The sequence below is a fragment of the Columba livia genome, chromosome 9 (assembly GCF_036013475.1).
Source record: "Columba livia isolate bColLiv1 breed racing homer chromosome 9, bColLiv1.pat.W.v2, whole genome shotgun sequence".
NCBI classification, from domain to species: Eukaryota; Metazoa; Chordata; class Aves; order Columbiformes; family Columbidae; genus Columba; species Columba livia.
The window spans coordinates 6,221,659-6,234,591 of NC_088610.1; the positions used below are offsets into that span (position 1 = coordinate 6,221,659).

Genomic DNA, 12,933 nt, shown 5'->3' on the forward strand with positions numbered 1-12,933 from the left:
AAAGTTGCAGCCTTTCTCGCTTCCATTTCTGCTAGGTTTAAGTGTGAGTAAATCTCCCCTGGTTGCTTTTCTACTGCAACAAAACACTGGAACTGGTGGAGAAGGAGAAAGAGACAGGCAACTGGTAAATATTTCTGTAAATGTTGTAGTGTTTTTGTTTCTGGAATGTTATCATCATGCTAGAGGGAAAAAGAAAAAAGGTATTGTAAATCAGTAAACACAAAGTAGGTGAAATTTTTGCACCCTCTAAGTGCAGGGGAATGCTGAGCTTCAGTTGATTTTTTTGGTGGTATTGCCTTAAGGTGTCTTATCAGAAGTTGAGGCCATCATGATTAGACAGTCCTGCAAAACAGCTGTAGTAATTGCACAATGTTCTCTATTACTATCAGTTTCATAATTATTCCTAGATTATTATTTTTTTAAGCCATGGGGGACTGTCTTTGCACACATCATTGATTTTGCTAATAAAATCGTATATTTTAATGCTATGTTTCATTGGAAGAACATCGACTGCTCCATAAAATTAAGACTCATAGTATCATGGGATGGTAATTTTTCCTGTTGTATTGATGGAGAAATTGATCTAGATGGATTTATTCAGTCACTTAACGGTTTTTGGGGGAAGGGTACAAAATTAGGTGCCTCATCTTTTTTGCTCCGTCCTCTCTGACCAGGGGTTTGGTGTCCAGCTCTTACCCTTTGTTTTCTCAGTGGGCTGCTGGGGCAGCCTGGTGTCCATCCCCTGGGTCTGTCCGTGATGCAGAAAGATGCTGTACAGTTGGTGCTGAGCTCAGTGTGACTAGAGTAACATCACTTGCTGTACAGCTCGTTGTGCCAGAGGCCGTGCTGGAGCAGGTGCTTGCACACGGGGAGCCCAGTCAACTCTTGCCTACTTCCCTTATTTCATGGGGCACCATCTCTCCTCCGCCTTGATTTCATACTCTTCCAGCCCACAAAAAGCCTGATGCAGCTCCTGATTGGTGGCTCTGATCTTTGCCAAATTGTGCCTCTCCCGAGTTCCCTTGGGCTCCCGGGGACCACAGGGATTAATGTGCCCAGCACAGAGGCACGGTGAGGCTCCCAGGGCTGCCATTGCTCCTTGCCCTCCTTGCTCAGGGGGGTGTTAGGACTAGGGGGGACCGTGGTTTGCAGTGGGTTGCTCTGGGGTGCTAATGGAGGGTGTGCTGGAGGAGAATGTCCCACAGGTGAGGAGGTGATGCAGCCTTGTACCCCTGCATCTCTACTTGATGCAGAGAGTGAGGATGGTGCTTAAGATCTGTTTGAAATTATTCCAGCGCATGGTATGTGGAGAAGACAGCCATCGGACCATGGTCATTGTGTTGTCCCAAGTGGTCCCTCCATTCAAGGTTCCTACCTGGCTTCTCCGACCACAGGTCAACTGCGCAGGTGGAGGGTGTTGTTTCTATTCAGGGAACGTGGGCAGGTTAAACTGCCTTCATCCAGTATTAGCTAGGACATGCTTGAAAGCCCCAGGGTGAGCTTTCTCCGGCTCTTGCTAGATGAGCTCTGCAGGAGCCTGGATCAGCAGAACATTGTTTTAGATCCTGCTGCAAGCGCAGAGCACACGAAAGAGCCCAGAGCAAGCTGAATCTGGGTGCCGCTCTGGTTCAATTTGCCAAATGCCACTCTGCTATTAAATATCTTTTCCCCTGTAAGGCAGTGATCGGTGTTGCACTGGCAGTCAGAAAGCCACTGACGAGCCAAAACTCCAGTCCTGTATTTTGCTGTAATTAGCAGGTTTGAGCACGTCCTTAGTTCAGCAAAAAAAAAGCCAGGAGATGACACAGGACTGTATTTTATTGCGTTTATTTATTTAGAGACTGTGTGTGTGTCTTATATTTCAGGGAATGTTTAGTGTTCAGATTCGTAGAGCTGAATCCGATTTAGTTTTGCAGGAGACGGCCCAGTTGTCCGTAGCAACCTGAAATTGATTTCCTCCCCCCCGCCCCACTTACCGAAAGCTTTTCCCACTTGAATCATCCCTTTAATTTAATACAGCGAACAGGATGTCTCTGCATGTGGAAACTTTTGTGTTTTTTGGTTTTTTTAGAAACATGTAACCTGGGCAAAAAATAATTTGTATTTGAGCAACAGCCCTGGCTCTGTCTTTATTACTGCTTGGCATTAGTCTTTTCCATGCCATTTCCTTGTGCTTCATTTCAGGTGCTAGAGGCCGTTACCAGTATCAGTTAATCACTGCTGCCTTGCAGGGAGACCTTTCCCTCATGTTCCGGCCACCTCAGTCACCTTCTCTTCTTGGCATCAGGTCCCTCTTCACCGTGAAACCCTTCAAGCTGCTCTGCTCTCCTCAGTATCTGCTGTGTGGGTTGTCCTGGTGTGAGTGATCATGTTAAAATAATAATCAATGCTGTGCTTTTCCCTTTGGTGCAGTGGTCCCTGTGTGTGGCTCTGGTGGTGGCGACCACTCCTTGCATGGGTGATGCGCGGCTTTTCATCCCGGCTCCATCTGAAGGGATGAGGCGTGCTGCTCTTCAGAGCAATGACGTCATTAAGTGTCCTCTCTACCTTTTGCTAATTAGGGCACTTGGGGCTGGGAGCTGCTGGTGGCTCTGCTGCAGAGTCCCAGCCTGAGAGAGTTGGCTGCCTGTGGCATAGTGCTGTCGGTGCATATAGCTCTGGGCATATACAGACCCAGAGATAAGTACATGCTCTGTGTTGACCTTGCAGAATATTTTAAACTCAAAACCCCGTTATAATACTGCTGCTTGCAGACTTTTCTGACTTGCACCAGTTGGGCTCTAGTTTCCAACATTAGGTCTCTGCTTCCAGTGAAACCTCTTTTTGCGGGTTTTTCCAGCTAAAGCAGCGGAGCTGCTTCAGAGGAGGCTGGTTGGAAGGCATCTGGGAAGAATGGGAAGAACTGTTTTGCTTCTGTTGATAAAGGAAGTCTGTGTCCTTGCTGTCTCAGTGGTGCCTGAGAACTCCAAGGAAGTGACTTGCCTTGTCAGAGGAGCGCCAAGGATGAGGGATTTGTGATATTTGTGGTTTTGCTACCTGGAAGACTGACTAAATTTTTACATTTTGGGAGCACAACAGCTTACACATGTTCAGCAGAGACGGCAGCCTTTTTTCCACAGTCGGTTGCCCTTGGTGTTTGCACACCATTGCGAGACGTCACAGACTTTCTCCTGTGCTCTTCGTTCTCGCCCTGCTCGTCACGGAGCTGTGTGTCGGAGGAGGTGTTGCTGGGCTGGGGCAGGGTGTGCTGTGGTCCCAGTTGTCCCATCAGAACTTGTGCACATTGATTGTTCCCCCTGGGAGAGAAGTGAGCTGCTGCTTGCATCCACGCTCAGGCCATTGCAGCAATCTGTGCTGTGAAATGTCTGTGTTTTCCTGGCTTGTTTTCTGAAAAGGGGAGAGAGGAAAAAAAACAAAACCCAAACAAAAACGAAAATAAAAACAAACAAAGAAACCCAAAACAAATAAAAAATCAAAAGTGTATGAAATAAGTATGTCAGAGCCTTCGGTTGTATGTTCATCTGCTGTTGCTTTGCAAGAAAGCCGTGTCACTCAACATGCCTGGCGTACAGCACTTGTTGAGAAGGTAGTTGTTTAATCATCCTGGTTTCTTTTATATCAGTCAAAAAATTGGTTTATTTAGTGTGCATCATCTGAACATTTCACCGAATAAGCTACCCAAAAAGGTTTATCTCCAGTTACGTACTGCTTTTACTGTCACATCCAACTGCTTCAAAGACAGTAATGAGTGTATCTCTAATGATAATTTTCAGATGCAGAGGTAGCAGAGGCATCTACTACTTTCGGGTGCCAAAACTGAGACTTAGAATGCCTGTTTTTACAGAACACTTCATGTTTTGTAGCACTATACATGGTTATAGTACAAGTCTCAATTAGAGATTGAACAGAGGAACTTAATCCATGACTGCTACTTCTTGTTTCTTCCACATGTGAGCTCCCGTGTGTTTAGCCAGAAAAGGCAGAGCAATGAATGTCTGAGGGAAAATTTGTTTTATGTGACTTTCCTCTTATTGTTCAGGAGGTATAAGGCAGAGGCATAAAAAGGATCTGATCTTTCCAAGTGACGCTCAGCTGCCAGACCATGAAACATCCTTTCTGCTCTCCTTACCATTGCCTGCCTTGCATGCTCCCCCTGTTCTGAAAATTGAATGAAGATGAGGAGGCCACTGCCCCACATGGTTGCAACCTCCTTTTTTCCCATATGATCCAGCTTTTATACACCACTCGCAAGTAGGGTAAATGTTGCTCCAGGTCTCAGTGAGCTTCCACGTGTCCTTGTTTGTATTCCTCTCCTCAGTGCCCTCCCGAGAGCTGGGTTTAGAGCTAGGTATGACCTGGCTGGGATACGCAGAAGTTCCTTGACTGTTGTCTGTAACTTCTGACAGCGGGATATTTGTAAATTTAAATACTTCCTCCCAGAAGTATCAAAGGAACTAAGGCCACTTTTCAGCATGAACATGAAAGCCTTTCACGCACTAGTGCAGCAAGGATTGCTATGGAGAACAAAGGCTTTTGCTAATCGCTTCTAATGCCTTTCAAATTTATGCCTCATTTTTTCCCCTTTTTCAGACAGCCTCCCAGAGTACTGAGACTTCAGCCGACTGACTCACCAAATAATTAACAGGAGGAGGACTCTGTCTCTGAAACTTTTGAACACCTCTTTTAATTTTCTTAAACCAGTCAGTACCCTGGCCAGGTTCCAGTTTGTGTAATTACATTTGACCTAACTTAATCCCTTGGCAGTTTCAATTGCATGTGGTAGTCATCTTGGCTCCCTGTCCTGGGCTGCCATTCAATGCTGCTCCATGGTTTTCAACAGCTGTTGTAATTTGGCCGTAGAAATGGGTGTATTTTCTTGGTGGAAGCACTTCTTGTATCTCTGTCCCTCGCTGAAAATCCTTATGTCATTAGTATTTTGGGAGGTAATGTGTGTGATGCTGCAGATGGTCTCATTGAAGCCTTTGGAGCTACTTTCACCCTTAAAGATGGGCATGTGTTTAAACTTTTATCTGTTGGCTGTCATACATTTTGAGATTACTTTGAGATCTTCATTGAAAGTTATTTTTTGCCCAGTGTCCCCAGCTGCTGTGCTGTAGGGACATTATCGGTGGGGGTGTTCCTCTTTAGCCTTGTGAATAGCACTTCTGTTATCAAATCAGCGCTAAATATGAGCGTCTCACCTTCCTGTGCTGATGGCGGTTGGGCTGGCCGTAAGTGTTGGCGTTGGCAAGAGTGGAAATGATCAAGGAAAGCAAAAGCCCAGGGCAGCTGAGAAGGATTGAAAAGGAAAAAGAAAACATCCAAGGTGGAAACTTGGTGATGGACAAGGTGCAATAGCAAAAGGGATAGTTGGGTGGTGCCCGCAAGAGAGAAGACTCTGAGTTGTTGCCTTGGCATATCCTTGGATGTGCAACAGGCATGTTGCTTCCACAGCAGGAGGCAAGTTGAGTGGCTCCTGGCTTCAGCTCTCAGAAAAGGCATATTTGTTACAAAGCCACTTGACCCTTTGGGACAAGCAGCAGCCCCTGCTAAGGGGAGACAGGAGTTTAGGTGGGGTGGAGTCCAGAAGGTGACCCACTGGTGAAAGTGCTGTTGTGGCAAATGGTCTGACATTGTCTGGCTCTGTTCTTCCGAGAGCCTCCAAAAGTAGGAAGGTGAATGTATTATTGCTGCTGTCCCTTGTTGCTTGTTCTCTCTCGTGAAATTTGGGATGTTTTTGTTACTTGGAGCTTTCCTGCTGTGCTTCCCGGCACTGTTCATGTTAAATCCTTTCTTTATTCTTTTTTCATTGTCACCAGGCATTTGTGTTTGGGAGATTTATTTATTTATTTATTTATTTATTTTCTCTCTAGATGAATCATCCTGAAGTTTTGGGGATAAGGACTATGTAGTGAACATGAAAGTTAACTTGATCTTTCATCAGACTTGACTTTTCTCCCCTGGCTCTCTCCCATAATTTTACACACTCCAATCTCAGAGTAGGCTACAAGTCTTGCCTCTGTTGGCTTCAGTGACACTGTAAATAAAGTCATTAGTGGCAACGTTAAGATTTGTTCTCTGTCACAGTGAATAAAGCTTTGGAGTCAGAGCCTTCTGATTTTGATGTGTACCGGGTATCACTTATAGCTTGGCAGAACTTTCTGTGAAGTCAGTGAGCGCTTTGTTTCCTAGAACACAGATTTATCAAACCCTTATGGTGCTTGTCTGAGATAATGTGGCCAAATTTGAGAGGTGGCACATGATGCATCTACAGTCATTGATGTTGCTTTTGAAGATCTGTTTGAATGTTAAATGATGGGGTGGCAGAAATTGCACTTCAGGATTGCTGATTTTTCCTTATTACTGGGCCTTCTGCCTACCATCCTAAAGACAAATCCTTTCTTTTTCTTATTTCAGAATACTTTTTAACTGGGTGTGCCTAAATGCATCAGCCTTTGGATGTGAGCGTCTTCTCTTGAAACAGCCTTGTGATACCCTAGCTGCCTGTTCTCTCGGGGTAAGAAAAATACATGCAGAGACACAAGATTAAGAACGTGCTTTGAGCAGAAACAGTGGCAGAGAGAGGGAAATCCACCCTGGTGCCTTGGCTTATACATTTTGGAAATGGTGAACTAGTTGCGGACAGAGGGAATAAACTGTAAATAAGACAAATTACAAGCTGAAGTTGCAGCAAGAGAAATTTAGATGAGACATTAGTAAATGATCTCCTGCATGAAGAACAGCTGAATGCTGGAGTCCATTGCCCGAGGAGTTGAGGAAGTTTCAGTTGTTGGAAAGGTCTAAGACCCAGTTAGCAAAGTTCCATCAGATGTGCTGTTAGGAGAACTGACCCTTCCATGCGGTGGGGAGGTGAACTAGATGACTTCTGCAGAGTCCTCCTAAGCTCTCGATGGTGACAAATTGGAGAATCTGAAATTCTTATCTTAACGTTATGTGAAACTAATAAGGCAAAAGGCAAAGCTCAGTGTGTCTGTGTAGGAGCTGCCTGGTCTGGTGATGACCTTTGATGCAACAGCAATTAACTCCGGTGCGCAGTGCCTTTGTTACCTTGATGGTGCTGTTCTTCTGGAGGAAAGTGTAAGCTCCTGGAAAAAGGAGTTCAGTCCTCAGCCCTTGGCACGTAATGTAAACTTGTAACAAAAACAGGAGGTCGTATCAGTTCTGGTTCCTTTGTAGCAAGTTCCTGGGAGTTCGGGTCTCTTTTGTGGTCCATGTTAGGGCTTTACTTTTACTCTCTGATGGGTAATGTAATCTATTTTATTGTGACATAAGAACACAGTGCTACAGATGCAGGTATACCGAGCAAAATGCAAATATCACATGGAACACACAGACGGGAACTGAATGATTACTTTTCCTTGTTGTTTTTCTAGGGGATGATGAGATGATGGAGAGTTTCATTTTTCTTTTCTTCTTCTTCTGTTCCTGTTCTCTGTTGTGTTTGTGCTGTCCTAACAGTGAATGTAGCAGGCTTTTTTCTGTGTTTAGAAATGCTAGCTCACCACCTGGGTCTTGAAATCATGTCCTGAAGGTGGCTGCTCCTTTAGTTCTCTTGCTTTTCCCTTGCTCCCCTGGGGCTCAGGTGGCCTTGGAGCCACCATCAGGTGCTTCATCTTCCCTGTGTGTCTCAGAAGGATGGTGAGATACCTGTCCTGCCTCACAGGGACACCTGGACTTCAATGAGAAATTCTTCAACCTCCTGTTGGACTTTGTTTGAGATTTGTTTGGTTTCTCTAATATTTACCTTTCAACCTTAATGTCAGCAAATAGTGGTGTCTCCCCTGGAGTTATACTAGTGTCTTATTGTTTGTTATCGTCTTCTGTTTAGCAGAGATAAGCTGTTGTGTCCCAAGGGTATAGGAACATGGAAGAAACTTTCAAATAGCTCTAAGAAATGCAGATGGTGTCAAGAGAGAAATAAAGGGATGTCTTTCTGAAGTCACCTTTGTACATGTTTTTTTCTCTTTTCCTTTTTATTTTTCAGCTCCTGCAACTATCTGCTCAAATCTTGAAAGCAAAATGCATTCATGAAAAGATACAATTTACTGTGTGCCCCCTGATCTTTTGATCTCAATCAATCAAATAAATCTAAGACCTTGCAGCTCACCTTGTTGCAAGGACAGTTAATAAGTTGGGGGGTTGTGCCAATGGCAGTGGTGGTTTTCCAGCCTTGTGCTTCTTTTACTGTTGTTATTATTATTTTTTCTGATTATGACCTTTTGGACTGGTCAGGGTAAGATTTTTTTGCAAAGAATACTCCATAAATATGCCTGTCAGGACTGGAGTTAACATTCAAGCGTTGCTGCTTAGCAAAAGAAAACAATATGCCAAAGTTCAATTTAGATTTCCCTGCGGGGCTGAAAATAATGACAAGACTCACTTAACATGGCAGGGATGAGTCCTGCCACCTTGATGGGAGTGGTTGCTTCGCGGTCTCGCAGCACATTGCAGCTCTGTGCCTGGTTCACATGCGGCTGTGCCCCAAGATTTGGTGTCTGGCATCTTGTGCTGGGGTTGACTTGGGGCAGAGGAGCCCCAGGTGCTTCTCCCGACTCTCCGAGGTGCAAGCTCAGTCAGTTAGTAGTTTTATTTGATTTTGCAACTGATTTGTTTGTTTGTTTTTCTAATGCTGCGCTCCTTGCTTACACCTGCCAAGGAGGTTTTGTGGAGCTGCTCTAAGCCCTGTGTCTTGCAAAGCAGTCCTGTTTCTATCCGTGCACTCCAGAACAGGCGTCTTGCTCTGAGTGCAAGCATTGCTTAAGAAAGTCCTGCATGTCCTGGTGTGTAGCACCCTGTGGGTAGCTTTGTGATCTTTGAGCACTTTGGGAATCCCAGATTTTGCTGAGCAGCTGGTTGGGTTTTCCCGCTGTGACTGTTCATTGAAACAGCTCCTAGATACCTCCCAACTGATGTTTGCCACCCAGGAGGCTTGCAGCATCCAGCAGCAAGAATCTTGCTTGTCTGTCAGAAAGTGCAATGGTGATTATCCATGTTTCTGTGGTCCTGTCAGCAGAATTTATTACTGTGAGTGAGAGCAACGTGAGAAGCTGGAAGCCAGCAGCTGCTATTTCAGCATTAACCTGCAGTGTCTGAAAACCACACCAGTCCGCTGTGTAGAAACAGTCTTGCTATAGAGCCTGGTCATGGATGAAAATATAGTTTGTCAGAAGCATGTGGCTCTTCTGATGTTATTTCTTCCTTATTTCATAGATGGGAAAGTGAAGGTGTTGAGGGCAACTTGCTTTACTCACAGAAAAGTAGATGTCGGTGGAGCCTGGAGGTTGTGTCTGAGACCCATAAGTTTGGCCAAAAAAAAGCTACATGTGGTAAAAGGCAGCTTGTTTGCTGAAAAAATTACTCTCTCAGTTCAGAAAGCAGACTGGGACTAGGTGGTGAAATAACGGTGCAAAATGCAGTGCAACTTGTGGAAAGTCCTGTGGCATCTGAGTGACAAATCGCCCATGACAGCCCAGTGGCTCTGGATCCAGCTCTGCAATGCTGTAACTTGCAGTGAAACAGGTGGGTTTGGTTCCTTGTCAGCATCTGCTGGAAAGTTTAAAATATGAAATAAATAAGTGTTTAGACCCGTCTTAAAATCCAAAAGCTGTTTCTCTAGTGCCTGTAAATAACTTAACCTCTTCTGGATTTACGTGCCTTGCACATAAAAATAGAGATATTGGGGAAAGAATAGATGACCAAGGGTGGCAGAGCAGCGCTTCACTGTGTGCTACTGCATCCTGCCAAGCCTGATGGCCCTGTGGCCCTATCCTGAATTGGAGAGAGGTGTCCCCATCCCCATGGGCAGCTGCCATCCTCAAGGAGCCAAGGGGAAAAGCCCAACAATGTGCAGGAATTTTGCATGGCACAGACACTGACACTCTTTTATTTCTTATTCCAAAAGGGACTGGCAATTAGCAGCAGCAGTAATAGCCACCTTGAATTGAATCATATGGAGGCATGAGAAACAGCAGGGTATATTTGGAAATATCTGTTGCATATATATATATTCCTCTAAAGAAACATGTTGGAGATGCTGTATCCATAAATACTAATAAGGCTGTTTGATTCCAATTTTCAGGTAAGATTAACATTTTATTGAGTATTATATCTGTCACATTCAATGCTTTAGTGTACCATCCTCTCAGGCTTATTAGCATAATTGCAGTGCTTAAGCAACAATAAAAAATTCAACAGTAAAATAGCAGTTAGCACAGGCAATTTATTATCAAAAGCTTTTACTTAAGGACAGCTTTTGAGCATATTTATTATCAAGTTAGGGCTATACATTATTTTTATTTAGAAAAACAAGAGGGAAACGTAGGATTTTTTTCTTTCTTAACGGCTAAATCAGAAGGCCTGAAAATTGGTCGCAGCCTTGTTCTGTTTCTTAAAAATCTCTCAGCAAACTCATTTGGGGGGTGGGAAGTTGAGATAATGAAACCAGGTCAGGTCTGGAGCAGGGTTGTGATGTTAATAATGCTGCAGAACAGCTTTAAGTCCTGGTGCTGTCTTGAGCATCCTTTTAAAATTCTGTCATTGCATCCCAGGCTCTGAGGACACTGTCCTCTCCTGGGTAACGCATGGAGCAGTGCAAGGGCAGGGGTGGCTCAGCCTTGTGCTCCAGGGGGTGATGCAGCTGTTTGCTGCAGGACCATGTGCCTGCAGGCAAGGGACCGATGGGACCTGCAGGGAGATGTTGGTGCCTCTGAGGCTGGAGCAGTGGAGCACGGTGTGGCTGTGCCACAACCCTGTGCACTCCCCCTGTTCCTGTTCTCCCTTTGAAGATGTGTAGGGGAACAGCCCTTTTCCAAAAAAGCTGTAGCAGAGATGTGAATGTGCACGTGTTTGTGCACAAGCACCTGCTTCTGTGCACACACACATACACATGGAAAGGTCCCTGTTGCCAGCATGGCAAGATTTCCTGTATTTTAATTTTCAACAAAAGGTATTTTGAGGGCAAATTTTCATTCTTCCTAAATGAAGAATTAAATTTAAACAGCAGAAGTCCTGAGATGAAGAGGTTCATCCAGAAAAGCAGCAGCATTTGGCAAGAGGGAGTCTGTTGCTGTGATTGCTTGTGAGTCCTTTGCTGGTGGGGGCTGTTTTCAGAACCCCCTCTGCTTGAGTTGGCTCTTCTACATGCTTCAGCTTCTGCTTGACTTCTTCAGATTGTCACCCTCACTTGTCCTTGCTGTTCCTCAGACCTGTGCTCACCTCCAGTGTCTTTGTGTTCTCTTCTACATCACTGAAACTTGGGCTTCTCCCTACTTGTGTGTTTTCCTCATCCTCCCTTGTTTTGGGAGACCTCCTCTGCCTTCTGCTGCTTTTTCAGAAGTTGCTCTACCATCTTCTTGATGGATGACTAATGGTGGACCTGTCACTGTTTGCCATTTTGGCAGTGCCCAATGCTTATGGTGAAGACCTGCCACAGCCTGGACAATGCCTTGATCAGACTCAGAGCCTGGGTGAGCAAGAAGGGTAAACTTGTCTGGTTTTTTTGCACACATTTTGACTGTTCCCTAAGCTCACCCCATGAGGAGAAGTGAAGGCAGTGCTGCCCTGGGGCAGAAGCTCATGTTCATAGTGAAACAGGATGTGCAAGCAGGTTGTAGGAATTGGGAAGGGAGTGTATGGAAACAGGTGAAACTAAACTGGGCACATATTAGAGAAGTGATGTGCTTGTGGGGTCCTCTTCACGAACACCTTCTTCTGCGAATGTGTGAAATTTGAAGGGAGCTGGTTGTTTCAGATCCTGTTTTTTTGGGGGTAGCAAAACCCATATTATTCTTCAGAGATAAACTGTATGTTTCAGATTCCTGGGTAGTCGTGAGTATTGCTCACTCTCACGAAACCGCCTAGTACTGCACGATGTTTAGACTTTCTGTCAACCAGAGAGCTTGGTGATGTTCCTGGGAAGATCGAATACACAAAACCAGAGTGTGGAGAGCTAAGCTTCCTGGGAACTTATCTCTCAGTGGAAATTTGGTTGTGATTTAAATTGTGGTTGAAATACGTGCTCTCTGCCTCTGTGGTCACCTCCAGGAATGGGGATTTGTTGCTGCTCTCCCAAGAACAAGCAGGTTCCTGCACAGTTCAGCAGCAACTTCTGACTCTGCCCATCTGGCTTTAGTAGCATCCAACACATTAGCTACCTAGTGTCTCCTGCTTGCATCTAGCTTTCTAGCCAGGTAGTGGTGTGTGTCTTCTGCTGTGGCCAGGAAAGCACCCTTCTAGGTGCTGTACATAGGCAGAGGGTTTCCGCATCCATAGGAGGAGCTGGGGGACTGGGGAATCATATAATAGTTTGGGTTGGAAAGGATCTTCAGAGATCATCTAGTCCAACCCCCAGCGCTGGGGGAGTTTCTTGGGGAGTTGACGTGATTGATGTTATTTCCACGTCTCCTATCTGTGATCTATAGTCTTACAACAGTTTAGGTAGGAAGGACCTTGCAGGTCTCTCATGTAGGCCCTGGCTCAAAGCAGGGTTAGCTTCAAGGTTGGGTGAGGTTGCTCGGGACTTGTCATGGTAGTGGTGGTCTGGTGTGACCCTGATGGGTGATGATGGTGTGTGCCTTGGTCAACAAGAAGAAATCTTATGGAGGGCTTTGGAGGCTGTAATCTGGTGTGGAACAATGAGGTTTCTGGGAGAGGCTCCGTATGAGTGATCAGATGAGAACCAGACTCTAAGCACAGAAGTCTTACATCAAATTCCCCTTGTGAAGGGGGGGACGCAGCTCTGCAGGGCCAGTGCTGCTCAAGCCTGGTCGCCACTGTAGCCCCTGGGGAAGCTACACAGTTCTTGTTCATGATGGATCAGGAGGGATGATGGGGAGGAGAGGGTTGACGGCAGGAGCCCAGGCCACGCGTGAACACGTCTTCCTCAAGGAGGAAAGTGCCTGCGTGCCTCTTGCA

General features: G+C 45.4%; 1 protein-coding gene across 37 annotated transcripts in view; it reads left to right on the plus strand.

Annotated features, from left to right (window-relative positions):
* LPP (LIM domain containing preferred translocation partner in lipoma) overlaps positions 1 to 12,933 on the plus strand; it is a 397,232-nt gene that overhangs the window by 117,471 nt on the left and 266,828 nt on the right. For 18 of the 37 annotated variants that reach the window (XM_065073577.1, XM_065073576.1, XM_065073578.1 and 15 more), the window contains one exon: positions 6,418 to 6,517. The exons of the other annotated variants lie outside the window; for them this stretch is intronic. The gene's annotated coding sequence lies outside the window, so the exon portion shown is untranslated. The remainder of the gene's footprint in view (positions 1 to 6,417; positions 6,518 to 12,933) is intronic. 37 annotated transcript variants of the gene reach the window in all.